The sequence below is a fragment of the Ochotona princeps genome, chromosome 27 (genome assembly GCF_030435755.1).
Source record: "Ochotona princeps isolate mOchPri1 chromosome 27, mOchPri1.hap1, whole genome shotgun sequence".
In the NCBI taxonomy this organism is placed as follows: Eukaryota; Metazoa; Chordata; class Mammalia; order Lagomorpha; family Ochotonidae; genus Ochotona; species Ochotona princeps.
In genome coordinates this window covers 18,937,970-18,952,849 of record NC_080858.1, presented here as the reverse complement: position 1 = coordinate 18,952,849, position 14,880 = coordinate 18,937,970, and positions in this window count along the sequence as shown.

The window sequence follows — 14,880 nt, the reverse complement described above, 5'->3', positions numbered from 1 at the left end:
GATGTCAGTATCAGTGGGTCAGTGTTCTGCTGTGTAACAGAAAAGTCATAAAGTACCAAAATGATCAATTTTATGACTACTGAACAAACCAATCCAAAGTTAAACTTTAGCAATTGCCATTAAGTTTGGAAAGCTGAAAAAGAAATTTTTTTAAACAACACACATTTCTAGAAACTCATGAGGATGGGAAATACTTAACATTAACATTTAAAAAATTATAAAAAGTAAAGACAAATGCTCGTATTCTGGCTAGAGTAAATTCTCCATTTTTTTGTAGAACAGATGAGAACCTGAGATGGTTCCACATATTACGGTAAGAGGAGTGAAATGTTCAAATGTGCACAAACGTCAGCCTGTATTTTTCTAAAAATTTATCGTAAGGATATGCAGACTATTTGATACAGATATATGCAATATTGGGCTGATGAATTTGAAAACAGCATTTTTCCACTTCTGTATTCTCTTCAAATTGTCTTTCTTTAAATAGACTTTTTTAAAATAATAAATAGTCTCTTTAAATAGAAAAGAGAAGCAGCAATGGAAAGATGCAGAATGTTGGATGGACTTAGCCATAGCTCGATGCTTCAAAATCATCAGAGGTGGGAATTGAGACGATTGAAACCCACACCTGTGTCCTTCACTTGGAAATCATCGTGCCATGGTTTCACGTTGTTTCCTTCCTCGCCCCGAATGCAAACTGTTCTAGCACCTTCTAAACATCAGCAGCAAAGCTAGATTCTCTGGCTTTTTTTTCTATAGATTTGTCTTTTGCTAAATCCATTTTTCTATTCGGAACGGTGTTCTGGAAGTTGGTCTCTGACATAGAGCATCATAATTAGCAAAGTGCTTTTTAAATTCTCCAGGCAACTAGGTTTTATCTTAGAGATCAATAATTGTTTATAAGCATGCCCAGGAACTATGATCCTCCGTACTCATTGGTATTAATTGTTCTGCTTGCCTAATATATACGTCTAATAATATATTTCTAATCTACAGTATTAGATTAGTTTCATTGTAAAGATCTTTTCATCAAATATCTCATATGAGCTTAAAACATCATACATCTTTGCACTCAAAAATGTTAGTGTAGTTTTAGTACTTCTCGGAATTTTTTTTATTCCTCTTTTTTACCTTGAACAGAGAAAACAAACAGAGAAAACCTTGGCAATCAGAGCACAACCGGGAAACATTATGTGATGTAGTCAGTTTGCAACTAGCCTAGATTCAGTCCAAATGCCAGGAAGTCACTGGCCATGGACAAAGGAAATCTCTACGAAATATGGTAAGGTCAAGTCACGGGTCCTAGAAAAATTATCTTAAAAACAATCAGATGGAAACCTTCAACTTTCTGTCTGTTTTTCACCAGCCAAGACTAAGTTTGTGTTTTGTATAGCCTGGACCTCTGCAGGGGTCAACAGATTTCTCTTCTCTCATTACAACTACTCACACCCTATACAAAATCAATTGAAAGCATTTAGGAAGCTAAATATAGACCTGAAACTATGAAACTTCTGGAGGAAAACATAGGAGAAACACTTGTGAGACAGCGGTTTAGACAAAGACTTTCTTGGTACAACCACTAAAGCATAGTTAAAGATAAGAAGTGAGATTATACCAACAAAAAGCTTCAATCTAGCAAAGAGAACAATTAACAAATGGCTAAACTATTGACAGGATGGAGAAACTATTGGCAAACAGTGCATATGATAAAAGAATATGATCCAGAATATATAAAAAGCTTAAGAAACTCAACAACAAAACAAACAATCCAGTCAATAAATGGACAACGGATATGAACAGACATTTTAAAAACATTCACTTTTTTTAATTTAAAAGATAAATTTACAAAAGGAGAAGCAGAGAGAGATCTTCTATCCACTCCCCAAATGCCCGAAGTGGCTGGAGCTGAGCTGATCTGAAGCTAGGAGCCAAGAACTTCTTCCAGGTCTCCCATACGGGTGCAAGGTCTCAAGGCTTTGGGCTGTTCTTCACTGCTTTCCTAGGCCATAAGTGGGGAACTGGAAGGGAAATGGAACAGCTAGGACATTAAACAGTGCCATATGGGATGCTGGCATTGTGGAATGAGGATTATGTGGCTATACCACCACACTAGGTCCCATGAGTAGTCATTTTTGAAAACAAGAAATAACCAACAGGCGTTCGCAAAAAAAAAAAAAGAAAAAAAAAGTTCAGCATTATTTTCCATCTGGGAAAGGCAAATAAAAACCACAGTGAGACATGGCCTCACTCCAGTTGGAATGGCTCTCATTCAAAACTCCAACAGTAAACACTGCTGTCACACCTGATGAGAAAGGGATATTCTAACATTCTGGTGGTGGAAATTTTCAGAACAATCTTTAAGAAAGCATTATGGCAATTACTCGACAAAACAAAACAAAAAGGTAAAAATTGATCTATCATGTAACACAGATATCCCACCTCAGGGAATTGATCCAAAGAAATGAAATCTTTATAGAAAAGGTGTGTCCGCACACCCGTGTCTACAGTATCCTAATTGACAAAAACTGGAAAATGTTATCAACCTTACTGGCTGTCAGCGGGTAACTGTATAAAGAAAATGTGGCTTACGTAAACAGGGGACTGTTACTCAGCCATAAAACAGAATGAAATCAACATCTGGAATGAAAGAGTGGAAATGGAGATTATTACACTAAGTGAAATATGCCAGGTGCAGAAAGACAAACTTCACGTTTTCCTTATTATGCGGCAGTAAGTATAGCGAGACCATACGTATACAAGAAGTGGCACTATTTTTCAATGGAGGTATAGATGCAATCAAAACATTAAGCTAGTATATTTAGATAGCTGCAATTTCTTGCATCAATATTGTTTAGCTTAAGATTGTAAGTAACCGTGTGTAACTTGTCTAGCTTCTATTAAAATAATGAGATGAGAGTAGTGCAATTTTAAATACGTAAGCATTTTTTTAACTAGGAAGCTGCAATTAAATTCCTCATAGATTCAATCAGTACTGCAAAGTTATTTAAACAGCAGGCTTGGGAACTCCATCACTTGAATTGCTCTGTTTGTTGAGGAATACAACACTCAGTCAGCAAATAAACACTGACTTGGACCAAATATGCCGTGCTCACATCCAATAGCTGGGAATAATTTTCATTCTCTTCTTCAAAGCTTAAATGGTGATAATTCCCAGTTGTTGGTTATCTGTTCATAAAATAGACATAACTCTTGCTTTTATGCTTAAATATATTCATGAAAAATTACCATCGTGTTGCATTTCCATTTTTCAAAATTTTTCATGTCTCCTACTGTATGATTAAAGTTCCTAACAGGAATTTTTTTTACACTATTCACTTATCCTTGAAGCATCTGTAGCATCTTTTATTCCCGTACTTACTGGTCATTTGTGTCCTCTCATATTTCAGACAAACGAGTAGTTTCACCAAGAGTAAGTTTATAGTGTATTGAATCTATTTTTTCCTCTTTTCCATTTCATGGGTTTCCCCGTATGTCTTATGATTCCCTTTATTCTAATTGCTTTGATTAATTTGTTCTTGTTCTAAAATCTTGGAGGTGAAAGCTTGCATGCCTAGCTTAAGACTTTTCTTTTAAAACATCTTGCAATTCCCCTTGAAGAACTGCTCCGCTAACGACACAAATTACCTAAGGCCGCACTTTCAATTTCATCGACTTCAAAATCTTTTCTATGTTGTACTATGATTTATTCCTTGATCCATGCAACATTGATAAATGCATTTTTAAAATTTCCATGTATTTGGGGGGGGGGGTCCGTTCCAGGTATTTTTTTATCAAATTTTTTTGTAGATTTTTTGCTTATTTATTTGAAAAGCAGAATCACATAGAGAGAGAAGAAACAGAGAGAGATCTTCTATCTGCTGGTTCACTCACGAAATGGTTACGATGGCCAGGACTGGACCAGGCCAAATCCAGGACCCTGAAACTCCATCCAGGTCGCCCACATGGATGGCAGGGGCTGTGTCCCTGGGCTACCATCTGGATGGCAGGGGTCGTGTACCTGGGCCCACATCTGCTGCCTTCCCAGGTATGTTGTCAGGAAACTGGATTGGAAGCAGAGTGGCAAGAACTCAAACTGGTGCTCATATGGGACTTGGGCCACCTTTCTTTGTTTTCCCAGGTGTGTTAGCAGAGAGCTGGATCGGAAATGAAGCAGCAAGGGCTGGAACCAGTGCCCACACCTGCTGGCATTGTAGGTAATGGCCTAAATGCTGCACCACACAGATTCCCTCTATTGTTTTTTAATTCAAATAAGGCAGGAGAACATGTTGATTGTGATTTATAATATTTCTAACTTGTGTATTTTTTTCCTCCCTTAAGATATTATCTAAACAAGTAAACGTTTCGTGTGTACCCGAAAGAATGTTGTTTTCTGCTGCTGGGTGGAATACTCACTACACATCAGTGAGGTCAGTTGGTTGATTCTGCCTGTCAAACTTTTCATATTCGCATTGACTTTGTGTTTACATATTGTGACATCTACTGACAGAAGTTTTTGAAGTATTCAGCTATCATTGAAGCGTTGGTCATTCTTCCTCCCAATTGTATCAGTTCTGGTTTTGTATATCTTCACATCTGTCATTAGGTACTCACATATTTAAAATTACTGTCACCATATTGCATTTACCCCATCAACATTATATAAATCTCTTTTTGCTATATAGTCGTGGTTGACACGATTATCTTTCAGTACAAAGAAGGCATCACTTTGTCATCTTTGGTTTTCCATGTTTCAGATGAGATGTTGCAGTTGCAACTATTTCGAAACTGTTATGATCTGTTTTACTCTTGAACATACGTTTGTGACTTAGTTGAGATAATGTCTCCTAGTGTATCTTCAAATTGTTTTTTTGTGTTAATTTTCTGTCTTATGTCCATTTTTCTGATGACTGCATGGAAGGAATTCTTTCAGCTATGATATCATTATTTAATCTTTGATATTTTTGTTTCTACCATTTGTAAGATATGATGATTGTCCATGCACACGTCACTTCTGAAATACCCACAACAGCTGGGGCTGGGACAGACAGAAGCCGTGAGTCGTGAATTCAGGCTGGTTCTCCTTGTGCGTGGCTGGGATCCAAGCACTTGGCCCAGTCTCTACTGTCTCCTGGGGTGTGCATCTTCAGGAAACTAGAATCAGAAACCAAGGTGGGATTCCAAGCACAGCACTCTGATTCAGGAGGCAGGATCCCAAATTCCATCTTACCACTGTGTTCACCACCTGCCCTGTATGCATGCTGTAAAAATGTTCCTGCTAGCTTTTTTTTATGTATTAAATTAAAAAGGGAGGATTGCTTGAAATTTTCAGTATCTTAAATGTACTTGAATTCGCACCAACCATTTGATGCTTCAACAATGGTCATTTTCTCATCTTTTCTGTGCTTGCTTCTTGTGCTATTTTTAACTGCATGGCAAGTAGTGTATATTTGTCCAGAAATGGACATGTGTCTTCTATTGGCTGTGATCTGGTTTGCACTTCATTGTTCCTGCGGTCACGGTCAGCACACCACAGACTTCAAATACTTGCAGAGCTAGGCTGCCGCTGCTTTGCACTTCGTAGGAGGTCGGGGGATATGAGGAGCTTTTCTTAGTATTTTAATTCAGTGAGCCATGATCACCTACACCTTGGAAGAGACCTCTCTGAAGCCTTGCTCTGTTCCCAGCGACAGCTTCCTGTGTCTTTTTCCCATGAAGTAGGGTAGTGTTGGAAGCAGAACAAATGCCTAGTCTCTGTGTCTGGCCTCAGTCTGGAAGTGTAGCCTGATGTTTCCACAGCATTCCCTGCTCCTCCTGCCCAGCAGTCAGGTCCTCCCTTGTGTCTATGGGAATCTCAGGCAGGGATGAATTCGTCTTCTGCAGGCACAGCACACCTTGACCCCAGAGAATTCACTTTCTCTCTGTCAGGGACACTTGTTGGCTTTCCACTGTTTCTGTTTAGAACCAGAGCCAGGAATTCCGTGCCATCCACCAGGAGTGAGCTGCTACTGTTTGCCAGTTGGTCCAAGCATTGCAGTGGGAGTAGCGGGGTTTTCCTCCCTTTTCATCTCTAAAGAGATTTTGCTTCTGCTTTTCCATTAACATCGCTTCATCTTCTCTAAGATCTGAGCCAGCACAGAGGGCTATCTTACACCTCGTGATCTGAAGCACAGCGTGTGCTTCCACACACAAGACCATCACACAGGGCCCGGCGGCGTGGCCTAGCGGCTAAAGTCCTCGCCTTGATAGCCCCGGGATCCCATATGGGCGCCGGTTCTAATCCTGGCGGCTCCACTTCCCATCCAGCTCCCTGCTTGTGGCCTGGGAAGGCAGTCGAGAACGGCCCAAGGCTTTGGGACACTGCGCCCACGTGGGAGACCCGGAGGAGGTTTCTGGTCCCGGCTTCGGATCGGCGCGTACCGGCCCGTTGCGGCTCACTTGGGGAGTGAATCATCAGATGGAAGATCTTCCTCTCTGTCTCTTCTCCTCTCTGTATATCTGGCTTTCCAATAACAATAAAAAAAAAAATCACACTCTGCCGGTTGCTAGGAGACAGGTTGCTTGCCCATATTTCTGTATCTTGGAGCTTTGGCTTCCTGTGGGAAAAGAATCTGGAGGATGTGGAGGTTGTCACTCCTTCTGCGTCACCTCTTTCCTGACCCAGTGTTTCTCAGGTGCTCCTCTGAAGGCATGTTGAAAAGGCCTGCAGAATGAATGTAGACTGCTTCCAGGGAAAAATTTCAGTCCACACTTAGCTTGAATGGCTTGCTAGTGATGCTGTGTTGGTCCTTGAGACCCCTGCGTCTCAAAGACTGGCTCCTGACTGCAAGGGATACAGGTATTCCAAAGGGCATCTTAATAAGTATGTTGCATGCTTGCCCCCATCACAATTTTAGACATCCGGAAATGATAACCTTGAGTTCTAGGCCAGTAGAACATGACCCATCACCTGATGACAGCGACACAGAGGGAGGCACAGTGGCTAAAGGGAATCAGTTCACAGCCTCGATGAAAATACAGCTTGAAGCTTGTTGAAACCCATCACTGATACATTCCCATGGTTTCTGCACTGGGAGGGTTTTCCTCGCCCCTTCCTCATGCTCACCTAGCTTTCCCTCGAAACAACTTCACCATTCTCAGTCCACATTCTCTGATCCTCCACTGGTTAAAACTTCAGTCGTTATTCGATGATGCTATGCCAAAGCTTATTCAAACCAATAGCAGGATATAAAACAGAATTAAGCAACACTGAAATGAGGGCCAGGTCTCCAGCTACCGTCTCCGTCTTCTCAACTCTCCACCGTGACAACGGAAAGTTCCCCATAAAGAACATTACCAAATGCTCTCTGAAAAGAAAGCCTGAAAATAGAGCCAGACGCTCTCTGAGAAGTTAGAACCTCAGACGCAGAGGAAGAGGAGAATTAGCTGGAGCTGCAGAGGTCTTCGAGCTAAAACCTCACAGGAAGCGTCAGGCTCCGGGAACTCACTGACTGTACCGCAAGCAGAGAGCATTTCACTGTGTGGGCAGGCGACCAGGCAAACACTTCCTCTCTCTCCCCACTCCTTTCAACCCAAGGTCAAGGACTGGCCTCCTTTAACTATGACCTCTTATGAGGCTGCATTGTCGCACAGTGGGTTTAGCCGCCACCTGATATATCATCATCCCATGCGAGCCCAGGTTACAGTCCCCGCTGCTCCACTGCCGACCCAGCTGTCTGCAAATGCGCCTGGGAAAACAGTGCAACATCACCCAAGAACTTCATCCCTGCCACCCACACAGGAGACAGAGCTGGAGTTGCAGGCTTCTGACCTCTGTCTGGCCTAGCCACAACAGTCCCTGTGTTTGGGGGAGTGAACCAGCAAATGGATGATATTTCTCTCTGTATCTGTCAGCAGGAAGCTGGATTGGAAGCGGAGCAGCCGGGATTTAAACCTCCTCTCCTGTAAGGTTTCCTGGCATTGCAGGCAGTGGCTTACCGTGCTACACCACAATGTGGGCACCTAAGGTTTCTGCATTTCAACTGTATGATTGCATCAGATACAGTTAATCCTTCTATTATTGTTACGTGTCCTATTTTACCCAGCAAGTCGCGATTTAAATGATGCTTAGGTAAAAAATCTAAATATGTAGCATTTTGTGCTTGTTACTATATCCTGAAGATAGGTTTACACAAGTAGAACCATTGGCTCAGAAAGTATTATCAGCTTTAAATGTACTGATACGTGTGTGTGTGTGTGTGTGTGTGTGTGTGTGTGTGTGTGTGTGTGTGTTTTAAATTTACGTGCAGTGATGGCCTGGGAACACTTCCAAGAGCAGTTAAAACGACTACATTTTGTAACCAAGTTTTATTTTCACATTGGAAAGCCTTTTGGTTGCTTGATCTAATGGTGCCACCTTGTGGTCATTGTGCAAAATTACAAACTCAGAGGTGAAGATGCGCCTTTGCAAAGCATAGCCCGCAGAAGGGTTCAAGCTTGGGCAAGAAGAGCGCCTTCAAATCGACTTCTAAGTTGTTTTTATTAACGGTTTCCTCCTTGTTGGTAACAGTAAGATATTCCTGGGCCGCATATCTCCAATGAGCTGAACGGGTCCTTCTCTCATTCTTAGTGAGCACACAGCTTTTTGTTCTCTCCTAAGTTGAATACAACAGCCTGCTTTCAAGGCTTATTTTGAAGGAAAAATGAATTAGCTTTTCTGTGTGTTCTTTTTCTTTTTTCTTTCTTTCTTTCTCTCTCTCTCTCTTTCTTTCCCTTTCTTTTCCTTCCTTCCTTCCTTCCTTCCTTCCTTCCTTCCTTCCTTCCTTCCTAATGTGACTTCACTACCATATTAGTATTTCCCTTATCATTTCTGGAGAGCGGAGAAAAGTAATGAAAAAAGGAAAACCGGGCCCAGGTAATGTGGCACAGAGAGATAAGCCACTACGTGTAATGCTGGCAGCGAGTCTCAGATCACTGCTTCAAGTCTCGATTCTTCTGCTTGTACTCCAGTTCCAGGCTAATGTGCCTGGGAGAGAGCAGACGGTAGCCCTCTGCCACCCCTGTGGGGGACTTGGCTGGAACTCCTGGCTTCTGGCTTTGTCTAGCCAGACCCATGCCACATGGTCAGGCAGAGGGTAACCATCAGATCTCTCTCTTTCCCTTTCTCTCTCTCCTCCCTCTCTCTGTCACTCCGTTTTCCAAATAAATAAATAAAATTTCAAGATGAATAAGAGGTGGGGAGGAGGAAAGGAAGAAAAAGAGTCCTTCCTCTGTAATAGCTCAAGAAAAAAAAGTTGTTAGAAGTCATACAACCCACACAGGAGATAAGAAGGTGCTGCTATAAAAATCATGTTTTGAGTGGGGTTTAGTCTTCACTTACAAGAAACCCTTAGAATGAATTTCTAAGTAGTGTGTGTATTGGAGTTCCCTACCATGTGTCATGCTCTGTGGGTCATGAGGGATAGAAAAATACTTAGCTTTGAGGGGGACAAAATGACAAGATGTTATCACTTCAAAGAAGCTTACGTCTTTGTATACACACGCACACACACACCAGCAGGTCAGAGTACAACCAGAGTCGTCATGAAGGAGCAAGCGGCAAAGCTATGTTAAGAGTCTACCAATGTTTTTAACCACACATCACAAGGGTTTCCCGCTTTTTTAAAAATCTTACAACAACTTGTCCTGTAGCACACACGCTGGTTTCTGTCATGTTGTATCCTAAGAACAATTTGTAGCCGGTGATGTTAAATTCAGAATCGCTTTCATTTCCCTGCCTGTCTAACCTAGAAGTTAGTTCATGTTTCACAGACAATTTGGTTGGTTTTTGTTTTGTTTGCTTAGGATAAATATTTATTTACTTATTTGTTTTATTTGAAAGGCAGACAGAGACAGAGAAAAATGTAAACAATGGAGATCTCCGGCCCACTGGTACTCCCCCAAAGCTCTCAATAGGCAGAGCTGGTTCAGGCTGAAGCCAGGAAGCAAGAATGCAATCCAGGTTGGGATTTAACTTCACTTATACAAATGTAAATAATGAGGCCTGCACTGTGGTGATATTTAGCCTTTACCCATCCCATATGGGTGCCAGTTTGAGTCCAAACTGCACCACTTTTAATCTATCTCCCTGCTTGTGGCCTGGGAAAGCAGCAAAGGATGGCCCAAGGCTTAGGGACCCTGACCCCACATGGGAAACCCAGAGCAAGCTGCTGGTTCCTGGCTTCAAACTGGCTCATTTGGGAAGTGAACCAGAGGAAGGAAGTTTCCATTGTATCTCTGACTTTCTTCTCTCTCTGTAGCTTAGATTTTAGAATAAATAAATCATTTTAAGACTTTAAAATAGTAACAAAATCATAAAAGTAGAATAGTGTGTGATTCTTTGCAGTTTGACAAATATTTTAAAGGATTTTTAACAAGACACTGTATTTGCAACAGGACTAATACAAACATGCAATTATAGTATATTTTGGGTTTTTATTTTTAAAATTATAACAAATATAAAGAAGAGTAACATAAGGTAGTTTGCCTTTCTTATTGCACTCATGATGTATTTCAGTTCCAAACATTTTGATGCAAATAATAGAATTTCATTCATCTTTATGTCTAAATAATATCCCGTTATCTGATGTTGGGCACCTTAAATGATTTCATACTTTGAACAATGTTGTTATAAACATTGTGGTTCAGGTCTCTCTCTCTCTCTCTCTCTCTCTCTCTCTCTCTCTCTTTCTCTCTCTCAAGATGCATTAACAGGGAGCTGGATCAGAAGTGAAACATTCTGAGAATGCAGCGGGGATGTTGCCAGCAGCAGCTGGCACCCACCACGTGACCAAGCCAGACTTCCACCCATTTTGTGATGTATCACAGAATGATCACCATGTCTGGAAACACAGTGATGTTGTATAAACGTTTGCTGATGTTCCTTGACCATATGTTCACATTACATGACATATGATGCCTCAAGAGCACTGAGGAGTTAGGAGAGGTTATTCGAGCTCTGTTGCATGTACACCGTGAAAGGCTACTCAGAAATCAAAAGGAGAAACCACTGCTAATTGCAATGACTTGTGTGAACTGGAGAGAATTATACTGAGGTCCTGTATTGTGTAACTTCATTTACACAGTAGTCTTGCCATGATAAAATTTTAGAAACAGAGAAAGAATGGAGTGTGGGGAAATGAAAGGAGGCGAGGCAATCAAAGAGCAACGGATGACAGGACTTGCTTCTGGGGAGATAGACGCCAGCGGCCAAAACCAAAGACGTCACTGAATACCGTAAGCACTGGTTTCTTTCTGTGCATGTAAGACTGTAATACAGTGTGATTTGCAGATGAGGTACAGACACAAATTGATAACAACAGCTGATGATGACAATAAAATGATGGGCACATTAGACTGTGGTGAAGTTATATTAATCTCAAGAATATGAATGTGGGCCCAGTGTGTAGCCTAGTGGCTTGTGGATCCTAAACTCCAGCACTTGCCTCTGCAGCAGCCCAGCCGGCAACCCAGCGGTCTTCATCATTATTTTATAAGATGTTAAGCCAATTTTGATGCTAGAAATTTTCCTTGTCCATCCTCAAACGACCATGAAAAAGTAAACATTCAGTTCCAAGTTTATAAAAATGGTTATTAATGATAACCATTAAGAAGCTATTTTTTATTGTGTGGACTAAATGTTTATGTTCCTGCTTTACAATTTTCTATTTTGAAGCAAAAAATCCCCAGTGGAATGCCATGAAGAAGTGGAGAATTCGGGGGCTCCCGGCACAGTTCAGGCATGGATGGGATCAGTGTCCTTATAAAAGGCAGACTTCTGTGTGCTGTCCTGCATGAAAGGGAGTCAGCCAGGAGGCGGGCCCTGAGCAGACACTGAACCTGCTGGCACCTCAACCTCAGATATTCAAAACCATCCCAAAGAATATTTGTTCTAGAACATTATTTGTTCTAGAACACAAAGAAGCAATGGCACTTTTAAAAATACCAATCCCTTATGGCTGCAAGCACAAAAATGTTTAAAATAATATTACCCAGGCAAATGGAGCAATGCATAAAAAAACATAGAAACTACATCATCACCAAGTGGCATTTACCCATAAAGCAGATTTACGTAACAGGCAAGAAGAAGTCAAGGCACTTCACCTCATCCAGTTACTGAAAGAGAATACTTACATGACCACCTCAAAATGCAGAAAATACATTACAAAATTGAGCTGCTGTTCAGGATCAAACTCAAAAACCGAAAACAATTTTCTCAATATGATCAAGAATACACTTTAAAAAATTCCTAATGAAACACACGTATGATAATAAAAAGCTCAGGACTTGTTCTCTAAGATTTAAAGACACCTGCTCTTTGTGCTTCTCTGTGGCATCGTTCTGGAGATCCCAGAGAAGCTGCATGTAATTCTGCCCGAATATAAACTAATTTACACTGACAGAAAAACCCATCACTGGCTACTGGGGCTAGGTGAGTGGCATGATGCAAAAATAAACTTTTAAAAGTAATGGAAGTGTTCTAAATTTTTATTTGATGGTGTATAAGAAGTACAGTTACTGGTTACACCTATATCCTTCATGACTTATAAAGGGGACCTTTTATTGTGCACCAAGTCAAACTCAATAAGGTTGATTTTTACAATGTCAGTGTCAACAAAGACAATCTAAGCAGCTATTCCAGGCTAAAGGAGTTTTAGAAGCACTAATTCCAAGATTAAATACATATATTATTCTGAACAATATATAGGACTATGAAGGACAGGTAAATGGAAAAATTTGAACATGATTTATGTATTAGATCATAATGCTGTATCAATGATAAATTTTCTGATTTTGATAATTGTATTTTGGTCATACAAATAAAAATATTTTCTTGCAAAATATCTACACAAAGGAACATGATGTCTTCAGTTAATTATAAGTTGGATCACAAAGGACAGACGCGTGAAAGAGAAAGGGTAGAGCAGGTAGGGCAAAATCCAGACAGTTGACAACCGTGGGTAAAGTTGTGTGCGAATTCCCTGCACTACTCTTTTGAATGTCCAGCAAATTCAAAATTAATTTCCAATAGCAAGATAATTGTTAAGGATGAAGAATACTTGTAATAGTAAAAATGTCACCACATTCTAATTCTTATTTTTGTTGTCAAGGTCAGAAGATGCCAACACGTTTAACCCATTGAAGTGGAGAAGACCCAGGCTGTGCACCAGCATTGTCCAGTTGGTTTCAGGGCTGGCTCAGAGAAACCAAAAGAGAATAATTCCTTGGGGCCGTGAAGAAATGGACAATTCCTTTCCAAAGTTAAGTTTTGCAAGCTGTCCACAGGAAGAAGATGGTGTCTGATCTCCTATGTCACAGTCCAAATGAAGGTTTTCTTCCTTTTCCAGCTCATTCTGTTTCCACATTGGACTAAGGAATGCAGTAAAAAACATGTATTAGTAACAAACACAAATTATTAAAGGACACAAGAATATTTCAACCTTCTGGTTTTACCTTCTAAGTACACCTTGAAGTGGGAAAAATGCAATCAATGCTCTTTTCACAGATGCAACTGTGATTTTTAGAACAATCAATAATGTCTACTCTTGTTGAGGATAAAAATGCACATTTTTCCATCCCAGAAGATGAATTCATGATTGCAAAATTCCTACAGAACAGAAAATATAAAAGTTAATCATTTAATTCTGAATTCTCCAAACACATAATTTGTGTGAACTTTAAAATTTTGTTTCCTAAGTTCCTGATACAAGGAAACTTTAATCATAATTTCAATAGCAAAAAAGATTTTATTTTGCACTTATCCCGTTAAATACACTCATCCATAATCTCCTAGCTTATTCTACATTGGTAATTAACGATTAACAGGAAAAAAATATTTTACAATAGTATTCTGAAATTGTGGTATGTTAAATCTCCTTTCTTATTTTATATTTTCAATAAAAGTTAAAAATTTTCAAAGAGAAAAACTAAATTACTGTGACACAAATCACCAGGTCTCATGAGCATGTATAGTTTAATGGAAAACAACATAATTCAGAAAGTAGATTGATTCCTGTTTTCATTGTTTTAATTTCTTTGCCTTCTCCATCCTAAACCTAGCAGTTGAGCTAAAACATGGCAATCAGTGAAAACTAAAGCAGAATACCTATTAGAGAAAAATAGTAGCTTGGGGGACCAGAATAATTTTCCTATTAATAATAACTTGAAATACTGGATAAATATTGAACCTTCTTGGCAAGAAGCATATTCACACTCTGGCTGAGTGTTAAACAGAGATGGGAATTCAGAAGGATAACTATGACGCCAAAGCCAATTTGTACATTGATTGGTGTCATGAGTTGAATGCATTCTAAGACAGAGAATCTAAATAAAAAACAAACTACCTAAAGGGTGAACCCAAAAGTGACCTATCTTCACTCTAGAATTGTTTCAAATCTTGAATTTAAGCAGAAGAGAAAAATCATGAAAAATCCCTCATGCAATTTGCAAGAAGCATGCGTACATTTCAAGTTTATGAGATTTACATTCATCATCCAGTGGTGATATCCACCTAAGCATTTGCACCAAACACACAAATTAAATTATAACTGCTCATCAGGTCAATCAAAGATCTGCAGCTGTGGCCAGACTCACACACTTGCATCTTCCTAACAAACAAACTGTGTGTGCTGGCCACAAGAACCTTGTAGCTAGGTAATTTCCTGCAAGATGCCTTTTGTAGGTTCGTGGCCCAGAACCACAACACAAACAGCTGCAGGACTTCAGGCTCTTACTAGAAGTGGCCCAGATGTGGAGCAACAGTCAGCTTGGGTTGCTGGCACACCATGCAGGCGCACTTGGGCTTGACTCTCAGCTGCACTGCTGAACCTAGAGTCCTGCTAACACACATCCTAGGAGATTCGAGTA